Source organism: Erinaceus europaeus, chromosome 12 (genome assembly GCF_950295315.1).
Source record: "Erinaceus europaeus chromosome 12, mEriEur2.1, whole genome shotgun sequence".
Lineage (NCBI taxonomy): Eukaryota > Metazoa > Chordata > Mammalia > Eulipotyphla > Erinaceidae > Erinaceus > Erinaceus europaeus.
Genome location: NC_080173.1, coordinates 61059082 through 61074016, shown reverse-complemented (window position 1 = coordinate 61074016; position 14935 = coordinate 61059082). Strand labels below are relative to the sequence as shown.

General features: G+C 38.8%; 1 long non-coding RNA gene across 1 annotated transcript; it reads right to left on the bottom strand.

The window, feature by feature from the left end:
* Positions 1-4454: 4454 nt before the first annotated feature.
* On the bottom strand, positions 4455-14558 carry LOC132541735 (uncharacterized). The gene is made up of 4 exons (XR_009552832.1): positions 14492-14558; positions 12668-12735; positions 11012-11095; positions 4455-4779 (listed from the first exon to the last, which is right to left on the bottom strand). It is a non-coding gene; the product is annotated as an uncharacterized LOC132541735 (long non-coding RNA).
* Positions 14559-14935: the final 377 nt, after the last annotated feature.

Sequence of the window (14935 nt, the reverse complement as noted above, 5' to 3'; positions counted from 1 at the left end):
AGGACCAATATTGGGATCTGGGTTACAGTCCCTGGCTCCCACCTGCCAGGGAGTCACTTCACAAGTTCTGAAGCAGGTCTGCAAGTGTCTTATCTTTCTCTCCCCCTCTCTGTCTTCCCCTCCTCTTTCCATTTCTTCTTTTTTTAAATTTCTTTATTGGGGAATTAATGTTTTAATTTGACAGTAAATACAATAGTTTGTACATGCATAACATTTCCCAGTTTTCATATAGCAATACAACCCCCACTAAGTCCTCTGTCACCCTTTTGGACCTGCATTCTCCCCCCCCACCTTTTACTTTGGTGCAATATGACATCCTCTTTCCATTTCTCTCTGTCCTATCCAACAACGACTACAACAATAAAATACTAAGGGCAACAAAAGGGATAAATACATAAATATAAAAAAATAAATTAAAAAAAGAAAATTCTCTGGCCTTTTCACTGGATCATATCTGGTGGGAAGTGCAACAGGACACTACTTTATAAAGAGATAGCCATGCAGATCCTTCAGAATAGAAAGAGGGCATGAGACCTATAATTACTCTTCCATGAAGGTGGAGTATTTTGATTGTTAAATTATGCTGTCTGGGATATTTTTAAATTTCTCCATTGAAATGCTTTAACTGTGCTATCTGGAAGGCCACAGAGGTGAGGTCACAAGGAAAAAACACAGATAAGACTTCTTCTCTGAGAGTTGTCAGGTGTCATGAAGAAGTTGAGACTAGTGCTGGGCGAATATCCTGTTGCTAAGCAGGTTTTGGCCCCCTTCATAATTAAGAAAGAAACACTATGCAGAGTTGATGATCAAGGAACATGGCTGGGGCTAGAGCAGTATTTGTTTGTATAACTCCGTACAACAAACAAACATGTGTTAGCTGGACCCATGCAAAAGAAGAAAAGAAACACACATTTCCCTCCCAAGATGCCACCCACAGTCAATGATGAATTTCCAAGACCCAAACTAACTTCTTTGGAATTCATTTAAGATACTCTTTCTGCTCAAAGCTTGGGATGTGTGAATTGGGCAAAATTCTGCTTCCTAGAGTTGGTGAATGAAGATATTCCCAATGGCAGGGGGCTTGGCCAAGTATGTAAAACATCCAGACTGGACATAAAAACTGTGTTATTCAGAAGCAGTTCCTTTTTACTAAGACTAGGATGATCCCAGTGCATTGCAATTATCAAGATCTTTTTATGCGCTGAAAAATTGAAATATATAAAGGACATTAAAACATACAAAAGAGGGGGTTGGGCGGTAGCGCAGCGGGTTAAGCGCACCGCAAGTGGCGCGAAGCGCAAGGACCTGCGTAAGGATCCCGGTTCTAGCCGACAGCTCCCCACCTGTAGGGGAGACACTTCACAGGTGGTGAAGCATGTCTGCAGGTGTCTTTCTTTCTCTCCCCCTCTGTCTTCCCCTCCTCTCTCCATTTCTCTCTATCCTACCCAACAAAGAGGACATCAATAACAACAGCAATAACAACAATAATAATAACTACAACAATAAAAAAACAAGGTCAACAAAAAGGAGAAAATAAATTAATTAATTAAAAAATTTAAAAAATATATTATTATAAAAAACATAGAAAAGAAATTATATAAGAAAAAAGGTAGGAAGCTTCTTCATAAAAACTGTAAGATGGTAATTACTGATGTCAGGTCTTTAAAAGGCTTATCAGGTTGGATACTGACTTACATGGCTGAGGTTCAAGTTATGGTAGAACACCATGGACTCAGAATATTGAGAAAGTAACAGATATATTTTACATTAAACAGAGGCTAAAAGTCAAAACATAAGAGAACAGCTAGGAAGATGTAACATGGGGTGCACAGCAATGAAAAGACAAAAATAAAACCCAAATGATGAGGTGACTCCAAATTATAAAAGATAACCAAGTACTAAGTATATTTGTAGGGTTTCCAGTCTGTCAGGGATAATCCTAGTCCACACAGTTTAGCATTTGCTTTGAAGTTTTCATATCTAGTCAACTACTATTGACATTGGCATTAAAATAATTTAGGATGGATTTGAATAACTTTAAATGTCTGATTTTGGAAGCTCCCACTAATTTATAAATGTAAAGAATGCATAGACAAATACAGTTCTCAATTTTTTTAAAGATAACCAGTAATGACTACCAGTTTTCTCAGTTTTTGTTTGTTGTTGTTGTTCCTTCCTCCAAAGAAGGTCCTTATGAAATGAGTTAGAGACAAGTAGCTTATATTAGACATGAAAGAACTCCACACAATTCCTACCACCGGATCTCCAAATCTCATCCCCTCCCCTGATAGCTTTCCCATTCTCTATCCCTTTGGGAGTATGGACCCAGGGTCATTGTGGGTTGCAGAAGGTAGAAGGTCTGGCTTCTGTAATTGCTTCCCCGCTGAACATGGGCGTTGACTGGTCTCTGGGGAAGTGGGGCTCCAGGACATATTAGTGGGGTCCTCATTCCAGGGAAGTCTGGTCGGCATCATGCTGGCATCCGGAACCTGGTGGCTGAAAAGAGAGTTAACGTGCAAAGCCAGACAAATTGTTGAACAATCATGGACTTCAGGCTGGAATAGTGCAGATGAAGTGTTGGGGGGTACTCACTGCAGACTCTTGTGTACTTCTGCTTTCATGTATGTATATATTTTGCCCTGGTTTATGCACACATGTGAACTTATGCTCTATCTCAGGGGACCTGGTCTATATCTAGGTTTGGGGAGTGGACCACCTGGAATTAATTATGAATATTTTATCTTTTGAGTCACCACTGTACTCTGAGAAAAACTATTTTAAAGGATGAATTTAGTTACTTTTCCTTCTCAGGAATTTAACTTTAGGAATAAGATATGATGTTACCGGCAAAGGCAACATAGTCTATCTTTGGCAGTTAATGTTAAAACTTCCCATAGATAAGAATAAATACTTGATAGTATTTGGGTAAAAAGTATAACAGAGTATTATAACTGCTTATAGGAGGAGAAAAACTAAATTATACCTCTTTTAGACTGAACAACTAGCTTCTAAAAACTTCAGTAATTCAATATTATATTTTCAAATGATAGTGAATAGTATGGGGGCCAAGTAGTGGCACATCTGGTTGAACACACATGTTACAATGTACAAGGATCTGGGTTCAAGTTTCTGGTCCCCATCTGCAGAGGGAAAGCTTTACAAACGGTCCCCACCTACAGGTGTCTCTCTGTCTCTCTTCTTCTCTATATATTCCCTTACTCTGTTGATTTCTGATTGTCTCTATCAAATAAAGATACTATAAATGAAAATAATGAATAGTATTTTATATTTTATTCACTAAAATATAGCCACCAGAATTTTAGGAAATTTTCCATTTTACTTACTGTTGTCTTTCTAATGTGTAGACTAGGATGAATGCCTAGTTAATATCAAGTAACTGTCTTAATCCAGGTCTCATAAGAGAAATGAATCTTACATCCACTTCAGTGTTTCAACAAGGACCCAGCTGTTCTGCATGTCTTCACCAGTGACTTCCTCTTCCTTTCAATCCATCTATCATGGAGTAAAGGAACATTTTCTGAATCTGAGCATCCATTTGGTTTTCCTCTGATTCTAAAGAAATCAAGAAAACAAACACAGGATGACAGTAGGTATATGTCACAAAATTTCCAGGGAATCCAATTTTTATGGAGAAGTGATTATCTCCTTTGTTTCTCAAAACTTCCTGGGAATACTTGTGAATGTATAAGTGGAAAAAAAGTTAGAAGAGGAAAGAAAGGTCATATTTCATATCCAGCCTCTGCCCTAATGACAAAGAGCAGAATCAAAGGATGTATACTTGTGGTCCAGGAGGTGGCACAGTGGATAGGGCATGGGACTCTGAAGCATGAGGTCCTGAGTTCAGTCCCTGGCAGCACATGTACCAGAGTGATGTCCGGTTCTTTTTCTCTCTCCTTCTATCTTTTTCATTAATAAATAAATAAAATATTTTTTAAAAAGGATGTATACCTTCCCACTGGGACTTGAATTCTGCTATTTGACTTAACTTTTTGCACCCTCTTTCTCAAAACACTTTTTATCAAACTCATGATCATAGTCAACATCCTTATTGAAATGTTCTAATATCCAAAGGATGCCACTGTCCCCTTTCCCACAAAAGGACATCATGTCTGTGGTTCCCTTTGTGCTGGATCTTTATAGGTTGTCCAGTTGCCTTTGTCCAAGAAGAGGGGGCATTGTGAAAATAGCAACTCTGCCAAATGTAATCAAACATCCTAAAATGTTTTCCAACATTTAAAAATTGAGCAGATCCCAAGCACACTTGGCATTACTTTTTCTTTTCCCTTAATTGCTGAGTCCAAACAGAAAATGCAATCCATCTGCTTCAGAGTCATTTTCCCAAAACTCATCCAATTTTTCCTTGGTGAGAGCTATTTAACATCTTTGTCTTCATGTGCCTAACACCTTCCTTCTCATGTTTTATTTCTTGGAAGTAGGAAGCAGAAATAGCCAAGAGTAACAGTACTCAGTTTCAAATGCAAGGCATAATGTGTAAAATCAGGTGCTGGGATGGAGAATGAAGGGTCTCGTGATCAGAATTACAGCTTTGGCACAAATGAGGGGGAAATTAAGGGAATCTCTAGAAAAAATCGTGTCCTCAGAAGGCCAGAGAACACAAAGTTAGGCAAGGATAGACTTCTCCTCATGCCTTACCCAGAAGCATCTGAGAGCCAACACTTCACTATAGATTCATGGTGAGAAAGTTGAAAGCAGAGATTTCATTAACTCCTGCTGTTGCTGGTTGTTCATACTGTAAACCTGGGTTTGGAACACAAGAAGTTTTATAAGTGCCAGCTAAACCCTCTTAGCAAAACCTTGAAATTCAAAGTAAAACAAAAATTGGTATCATAGACCTCAAGTAATATAAGTAGGTAATCCTTACTTATTATTTATTATCAAGGCTTGACATTGATCAGTATTGTTATATTTTTGTAACAACCTCACTGAGATATCATTCACAAACCATACAATTTGTGCATTATTTTTTTAATTCACACAAATTTATAAAAATAGGTTTCTGGTGTACAGCATTAGACTCTGACATCTGTATGTACTATGCTATAATGTCTACCAAAAAAATCTAGTTTTCATTTACTATCCTGTAGTTAATCCCCACTACCCAATGACATTTACGTGTTTAAACTGTACACATCAGTGACTTCTATCTTGTTGTTACAGAGTCATACAGCCATAACCACAATCAATGTAAGAACATTTTATTGCTTTCTGTCGTGCTAGCTTTGTGGACCATAGAGCGAAACGACCAGGGACTCATGGCGGAGCTGGGAAGCAGTATCTCTTTATTGATGAGCAGAGATGTGGTTCAACAATCTAATCTCCTCTAATCACAACATAATTCTGTCCTGCATGTCTCCTGAGGCAGAAGAGTAAGGGAAAAAAGGAAGTACATAGGCTAGGGGGCAGGGAGAAGGAAAAAGCAGGAACCAATTAAACCAATTAAACCAATGTCCTGGAGGCAGGGGGGGTGCTGAGTTAACAGTGGTTATGTAAATAGAACACAGTGCCAAGCAGGGGGGACCAAACCAATGAAACAGAAGGGGTCTTAGCAGCAGAATTTAGAAGCATACCAACAGTTTTCAAAGAAACCCCATATTTCATATCCTTCCCCCAACCCTTAGCAACTGGTTACCTACTTTTTTCTCAACTAATTTCCCTGTTTTGTAGAAATGGAATTACCTTATGATCCAGCAATACCTCTCTTAGGCATTTATCCAATGGACACTCAAACACCAATTAGGAGACATCTGCACACCTGTGTTCATAGCTGCATTATTCATAGTAGCCATAGAGTAGAAGCAGCCTAAATGATCGTCAACAGATGACTGGCTAAAAAAGCTATGAGATATATCTAATCTAATACATATGATATATATGATATATATAATATATATCTAATCTAATATATATAATACATATCATATATATTAGATTATATATTAGATTATATATCATATATATTGGATTAGATATAATATGTATATTCCATGGAATACTACTCTGCAGTATAAAAGAAAGATGACATTGTGTCCTTTGGGACAAAATGGGTAGAACTGGAGGTGATTATGCTTAGCAAAATAAGAGATGAAAGACAACTACCAGATGATTTCACTCATATGTGAAATTCAGAGCTATGATTCATATGAATTGCTAAAAAGAAAAAAAAAGGTAAGTGAACTGTTTGTAAGAATTGTGAGAACTATGGTGGTTAGCTTTGGGGGGTGGGAGGGTGGTGATACAGAAATTTGATGGTGGGTGTAGTGTGGAACTCTACACTGCACTCTTATAGTCTTTTAACAAACTTTATAACAAATACAAATTTGTAAAAGATTGATCTTTTTTGGACATTTCATATAGATAGGTGATATTTTATCTGGTTCTTTGTGATTGGCCTCTTTAATTTAATGTGTTTTCAATGTTCATTTGCATGGTATCATCATCAGTATGTTATTTTTAAAAAATATTTATTCAGGGAGTCGGGCTGTAGCGCAGTGGGTTAAGCGCAGGTGGCGCAAAGCACAAGGACCGGCATAAGGATCCCGGTTCGAACCCCGGCTCCCCACCTGCGGGGGAGTCGCTTCACAGGCGGTGAAGCAGGTCTGCAGGTGTCTATCTTTCTCTCCTCCTCTCTGTCTTCCCCTCCTCTCTCCATTTCTCTCTGTCCTATCCAACAACGACAACAACAATAATAACTACAACAATAAAACAACAAGGGCAACAAAAGGGAATAAATAAATAAAATAAATATTAAAAAATATATATATATTTATTCACTTATTAGCTAGAGACAGAGAGAAATTTAGAGGGGAGGGGGATATAGAGAGGGAAAGAAACAGAGAGAAAGACAGCTGAAGCCCTGCTTCACCCTTTTTGAAGCTCTCCCTTTGCAGGTGGTGACCAGTGGCTTGAACCTGGGTCTTTGTGCACCTAGCCCCTGTTATTCTTTATACTGTTGAGTAAATCATATCATTTTATAAACCTACAGTGCTTATTCATACACCAGTTATCGGAAACTTGAGGAGATTATCATTTCTTATGGAATGTTTTGATACTTTCTGTGAAAAAGTCAACTAATGATAAATGAGATTTATTTCTGACCCAATTTTAATTCATCCGTCAATCTATACATTAGTTCTCATGCCAGTATCACACTGTCTTTTCCCCCTATGATTTACTTATTTATATCTATGCATTTATATGTGTGTTTATTTATGAAACAGAAAAGGAGTATGAGAACCAGAGCATCACTGGGGCACATGAAATCCAAGGTATTAAACTCAACACCTCATGTTGGCGAGTCGAATGCTTTACCTATTTTTCTACCTCCCAGGCTGTATTTTGTTTTGTTTTGTTTTGTTTTGTTTCCAGAGTACTGCTCAACTCTGTCTTATGGTGATGTGGGGGACTGAACTTTAATTTCAGAGCCTCAGGCATAAAAGTCTTTTATATAACTACTATGCTATCTCTCCTACTTTAAACTACCTTAATTAATATATATTTGTAGTAAGTTTAAAAATGAGTAACTGGGAGTCGGGGGATAGCGCAGTAGGTTAAGTGCACGTGGTACAAAATGCAAGGACCCATGTAAGTATCCCGGTACAAGCCCCCGACTCCCCACCTGGAGGGGAGTCGCTTCAAGGCAGTGAAGCATGTCTGCAGGTGTCTCTTTCTCTCCCCTTCTCTGTCTTCCCCTCATCTCTCCATTTCTCTTTGTCCTATCCAACAACGATGACATCAACAACAACAATAATAACCACAACAATAAAAAAACAACAAGGGCAACAAAAGGGAAAATAAATAAATATATATAAAAAAATAAAAATAGGTAACTGTAAGCCTCCTGTTCCTTCAAGATTTATTTCTGATATACAATATCATACACTCTATAACTGAGATAGTTTAACTTTTCCCTTTCTACTCTGAATGTTCTTTTATTTACTTCTCCTTGACCAGAACCTTTTGAATGAAAGTGGTAAGAACAGAGTCGGGAGATAGCATAGTGGTTATATCTACAAGAAGACGTTCTTTCATGCTTGAGACTCTGAACTTCCAGGTTCAATCTCTGCACCATAAACCAGAGCTGAGCAGTACTCTGGTGAAAAAAATAAATACATAAAAATAAAAAGCAAAAGCAGACACCTTGCTCTGGGTCTTGGACAAGGGGTAGGGTGGGAGGGAAGTCCTCAGTCTACCACCATAAAGAATAATGTTAGTTGTGGATGGTGGTCTGTTCGTGAGTGTTCTTCATCAGGTTGAGGAAGTTCCCTTCTACTCTTAGTGGGTTGTTTTTATCAACGTGTGTTATTGTGCACATACAAAAATGCAGCTGTTCTATTTTATTCATTTTTCCTATCTTCTTTCCTCTTTTTTGATTTCTTTCCAGAGCCTGGTAGGACACCAGAATGACATCAGAAAGAGGAAACCATGTTTGCTGTGCATTCTTTCCCTGAAGTGCCCTATGGACAAGCATCTGCCTCCTCCTCCCTCCTCTGCACCCCTGACCTGGCAGTGCCCTTGTTGTTCTAGCACAGCTGCATTTCTCCCACTTTGATCTGCTTTGTTGGCCTACTGTCTCCTAATTCTGGGGTCCCTGGTTTCCTGTCACCCTTCTTCAGGGCTCAAATCCTTTTTCTACCTCTTTCCAGGTGTCCTGCTCTGTATTGGCAGCTACTTGTGTTTGGAAAGCTAAAGGCTGTTTTCCAGGCTGTAGAGCTTCCTTTCCACTTCAGTACCCCATTTCATTCCACAAATATTTCATGAGATGTTTTAATGCCAGTCATTGTGCTTGGTTAATACATGAGGTTATAAAACCTAATGAAGGGTCTTAGTTTGGGAAACTCCATAAGGCCAATTTGTCTGACATTACATGAATATAAATGGCAGAGCCAGAATCGGATTATAGGTTTATTTGGAGTAGAAGAGGCGAGCATGCATATAGCTGCAATTGACAAGACAGAACTCAGGACATCAGTTACCATATAGGAAAAACTTGGCATGTCTTATTTATGATACAGGTTTTCAATTTATCTGACTTTTGCCAAGCTGTGCTTCTCCATCTTCCTGAAAATGATACCCACATCCCCAACACATATCAGGTCATGCCTTGTCATTTCTATTTCTGTTCCTTTTCATATATGGGTGTCTTTGCCTCTAAAAAAACTCAGCTGCCTGCTTGTAGGGGAGCTACACTAACTTCAAGACCCAATATAAGAATTACTTCTCCTGCCCCAGACTGTGTTACATCATATTCTGTATATACCTATAACTTAGTATTCATCATATTTATGTCTTCCTTTTTCTACTTCATAAGCCACGACCAGTAAATCATGAATACTTTAAAGGCAGGGGCGATGGTTAGCTGTCTCCTATAATCTCAAGCCCCAGAAGAGTTCTTTATCCAATGTTACTTGAATAATTAATTAATATTTTAGGGTGAGATTTTATGAACAAATATATTTTTCCAATAAGGTAATTTATTAGTGGGAGTTGGGCGGTAGTACAGCGGGTTAAACGCATGTAGCTCAAAGCGCAAGGACCCGCGTATGGATCCTGGTTCGAGCCCCAAGCTCCCCACCTGCAAGGGAGTCACTTCACAGGTGGTGAAGCAGGTCTACAGGTGTCTATGTTTTTCTCCCTTCTCTGTTTTCCCCTTCTCTCTCCATTTCTCTCTGTCCTATCTAACAACAATGACATTAATAACCACTACATCAAGCAACAAGGACAACAAAGGGGAAAATAAATAAAAAATAAAAAGATAATTTATTATTATTGTTTATATATATTTTATCTGATAGGACAGAGAGAAATTCAGAGGAGATGAAGAGTGAAAGAATCCTGTAGATCTGCTTCACCACATGTAAAGTGCCCCCCAGTGAGAATTCAGGGCTCAAACCTGTGTCCTTTTATATGGTAGCCTGTCTGCTCAGCCAGATGTGCCACTGCCTGTCCCCCAGCCCCACCCCCGTTATTATTATCATCATTATCATCATCAGTTCGGCTCCATTGTTCTGTACCAACCTTTTCAGAGAGGCAGAAAGAGAGAGAGAAGTGGGGGAGGGAAAGAGAGAAAGGGGAGAGAGTGAGAGAGAGAGAGAGAGACCATTCTACTTAAGATTTCTCCCAGGCAGTGGGGGGCAAACTCAAACTTGGTTCCTTGCACAGGTGAGCTATCATACTGGCCCTTCTAGTAGGAGTTTTAAACTACTTTTCTACCAAGGTAATGCAACTATGGCAATTTGTTACTGCCTTCCATTCTTGAGGGACAGACTGAAGACTATAAAATCTGAATTTAAAATAATTAAACTACACATGTATGGTACAAAATACAGCTCAGTCACCAGGCCATCATGAGGCAGAGCTCAGATAATAATCCAACATAGGGCCTTGCCATAAACACAGGACAATAGCAGCCTAATGGTCAACCAAGGATCCATTATCATTGCCAGAGATCACCTTTATATTAAAAAGTATAAGCTCCCCAATTCTTCCACTATTGAACAAAATGATAAATTTCAGATTCCACGCCATCTTGGTGAAAATAGGATAGCTAATAAGAAGAGGCCATTTCTGGCTTACTGTGGCAACTCTTATAGAAAAGATTTCACATAACCATCTCTGTCTCCTTCAAAAGAAGCCTGTGAAGTCAGTACCAGGATGACAATGTGTAACAGCCCCCAAAAGGCTGTTGGCATTAATCCTTGCCAATTTCCCTCTAAACCTTGGCACATCTTATGCTGAAGGCACACATGTTATTGTCATTTAAGCATGAATGCTGAACCACTGAGGCTTTTCTTCTTTCTTCTTTTTCTTTATTTTCTTTCTTTCTTTCTTTTTTAACTGGGCGTTCTGTTAACTCTGTGGTTTTATGAAATATTACTCCAGGTCATTTATCTACCAGAACATACTGTGATCTGTAAGCTCCATCTTTCTTGCAGCTTTCACATTCTATTAAAATAGTTTTTTTTTTTCTTACCAGGAAATTTACTCAGGCAGGGGAGTTCATTTGAGGTTGAAACTAAAGTGGCCAATTATCTCTCAGGCATTAGTTGCATATGATCTTCACCCCAAGTTTTGGAAATAAAGACAACGTTTAACAAACATTCTGCTCCAAAGTTAATGTTTTGGAAAGAATAACAGTATGATGGGAATAAATGACATGCTCTTTAGTGAACTTTAGTGTCATTGTCTGTTAACACACACTGTGGTGTGCCAGCCTAAGCAATCCGTTTCTGAACTGTTGAGCTTATGGTGTTTGTGTTGCATCACTGACCAAGTTGAGAATGCAGGGAGTTGTGTCTGTGGGAACTGACCTAGGCAAAGCGGTGAGTCTTTATTTGCTTTTTCATTCTGATAATACCCAGACCATAATTATTCTCTATGAAATAGCACTTGGGCCTTTTTCATCAGAGACTATCTGGTTTCTCACTTGGTTATATTGATCCTAAAACTATATCATTTAATATAACAAATCCAAGGGATTATTTTAATCTTACTCCAAGATGGACTAGGTATGATGTCTTTTGCTAGATTCTGGAAGAACAGTAGGATGCTCACAAAAGAACCTTGACTCCATTTCTGTGAGAGGCCCAGAATAGACAAATCCATAGAGACAAAATGCCCAGTAGTGGTTTCCTAGAATTGGGAGGATGGGCTAATTGAAAATTACTGTCTTAAAAATTGGGGTTTATTTTGAGAATAATAAAACTGTTCTAAAATTGTGATAGCAATTATATACCTGAATATACTTATAACTCTGAGTATACTTATAGCTCTTTAATTGGAAAATTTTTTTAAAGAAATATTGTTTTATTTATTAATTGTTTTATTTTTAATTTCAATGAGACAGGTATATAGAGATAAAGATAAGGGAGAGAGAGGGAGGGAGAGAGAGAGAGGGAGAAAGGGAGACAAAGAGAGAGGGAGAAAGAGAGAGAGAGAGTCGCTACAGCACTACTCTGGGTCACAGTGGTACAGAAGAATGAACCTGGGACTCTGGAGCCTCAGGCACAAAAGTCTTTTATTCAGTTTCTTTATTGGGAATTACAATTGCTTTACAGTCGACAGTAAATGTAATAGTTTGTACATGCATAATATTGCTCAGTTTTCCACACAAAAATACAACCCCCACTATGTCCTCTGCCATCCTATTCCAGGAATGAAAGTCTTTTTTTTTTTTGCATAACCATTATACTGTCTCTTCAACCCTTGAACTGTACACTTGAATTTTTTTGTTTACTTCTTTATTCTATTTGATAAGATAGAAATTGAGAGGGATGGGGGAGATAGTGAGATACCTGCAGACCTGCTTCATCACTCATGAAGCTTCCCCAGCACCCACCCCATCCCCTGTCCTCAGTAGGAAGGGAACAGGGTCTTGAACCTAGGTCCTTAAACATTGTAAGAATTGCACTCAATCGAGTATACGGCCATGCAGCCACGGCCACACAGCTCCAAACTGTACACTTTCAATGGGCACATTGTATGCACATAAATGATACCTCAATAAAGTTCCATAAAAGCAAAAAATTAACATGTCTTCACAGAGAGGAGGAAAGCTAATAATAATTCCAGGTTGGAAACACTCAGGACTAAAAACAGGTAGCACAGCATGCTAACTAAGCTCCCAAACAACTTAGCTCTGAGACTTGTAGGGTGTCCTTTCTCTTGTAACTTTCACAGTTCCAAGGCATGGAAAATCTTGGATGGAGGAGAAAGAAGATTATACTTATGGCAGCAGAGAGGTCTTTAATTATTGAATGCAAATGAGGAAGACTGCAGAAAATGTCTTGGGAACAGGAACCCCAGGATCTTTTGGTGGAATCCCCATGCAAGTGAATATTCTCTTACAGTTGGTTACAAGCAATGGGCTTTTTAAAAAGGGGCAAGAGAGTGGGATAAGTGTCCTTTAAGTTGAAGGGCTGCTTCTCCTCTTAATGCAGTCTCCATTCTAAAGATGACTTCACTAAGACAGCACTGTCCACACGGGGCAGGTGGTGGCGCACCTGGTTGAGTGCACATGTTACAATGTGTAAGGATCCAGGTTCGATCCCCTGGTTCCCAGCTGTAGGGGGAAAGCCTCACAAGTGGTGAAGCAAGGTTGCAGATGTCTCTCTGTCCTTCTCCCTCCCTGTCATCCCCTTCCCTCTCAATTTCTACCTGTCTCTATCCAATAAATAAAGATAATTTAAATAAATAAATAAATAAAAGACAGCACTGTCCCTAGCCCACTCAGTCTCCCATGCTCCTAGCACAAAGGGTTCTGGAATCATGGATGACTACCAAACAAATCAATAAGAACTAGCCTTGTAGCAATCAGTAAGCTAAAATGTTGTCCCATGCGCAAACCTATTTTTCAGATTATGCAGACTGTCCTAGAATTATTAAGGTTGATGAAGTAATTCTATTTCATGTTTAAATGACTTCTCTTTTATCGTTTTTTTTGGGGGTGGACTTTTTCTATTTAAAACAATTCATTACTGGGGACCAGAAAATAGCTCAAATGATAAAGTATATGCTCCATCATGTAGCATAACCCAGGGTCCAGGCCCCTCAAACCACAGGGGAGCATCATGCAGGGCAGGTAATAGATGACAGGGCAAAGAACCTAACATTTCCTCTTCTCTTAGTGGTGCCTGTGACTGGTTGAGACTTTTGCCTATTAATACTGTAATATATATATATATATATATATATATATATATGGAGAGAGAGAGATGGAGAAAGACAGAGATAGGGACAGAGTGAGAGGCAACAGAAACACGCTTTCTTTCAATGGAGTGAGCGCTTGAATTGAACCTGGGCCACACACATGATAAAGCAGAGCACTAAATAAGAGAGCTATCTCATTAGCCCATACTGCACTTTTTTGAAACTTGTGGGTCAACTAGGCTGAGTGATGTGGTGTCATGGCTTGCTTCTCTAATCCTCACTTCGCTAGGAGAAAGAGTTCCTTTTCCCAGTGCAGCTTGCTCTCCACCTTGCATAACAGTGCAAACTTTGGCTTTCGAAAGTGGCCAAATTCCTGTTATGGAACTTGAACCCGTGGTCTCCCAGGCTAAGATAATGGTGCTACCAGCTGAGTGACTCAGACTTATTTCCTGAGTGAATGACTAAATAGATCCAAAGGTATGCGAAGCATTTTTTTCTCTTTACCTCACCCAGCCTTGGCACTGGCTGCTGGCACTGCCAGAGGATCCCACCCCTAGGAGCCACTGCTGGGTGTTCACCAAAACTCCAGAGCACAGGCTGCTTTGTCAGCTCATCAGTGTGTTTCTTCACCCTCAGCTTTCCTAGCTTGAAAATGACTAGCAGGAGCACTCAAGGTAGTGAACAGTTTTGACTCTTCTCTTCTGTCTTCCAAGAGCTGGTTTGTTTATTTATTTATTTATTTATTTATTTATTTATTTATTTATTTAATGAGAGCTTCCTATAGAGGACAGAGTAGGAAATTCACCTCCATCAATTTGGGTCTTCTTCCCCCTCTAGACTAAGTGCATGTAAGTTTGTACTCCAGAGAAAATTTAAAAAATACCAGGGTTTATCAATGAAAGATGGGAAATAAATAATATACTCAGGTCAACAGAAGATTACTTATCTTCTGAAAAGAAATATGTGGCAAATGGAAGAACATTCACTCTAGTCCATAATTATAGTCACATTACAATAGATAGCATTCAGTGGTGCACACCAGAAATATATAGTATTATAATGCAACACTTTAATACAAAATTGATAGAAAAAATTACAATGTATGAACAAATACTGGCAAAGTTAATAAAAGCGCAAAGAAGAATGTGTCCAACAAATAACACACAAAACAATGTACTTCTTTTTAGTTTAGTATGCTAATAATTGAATAAAAATTATTAATATGCTCCTCTCTTTTCTTCTTCTCCTC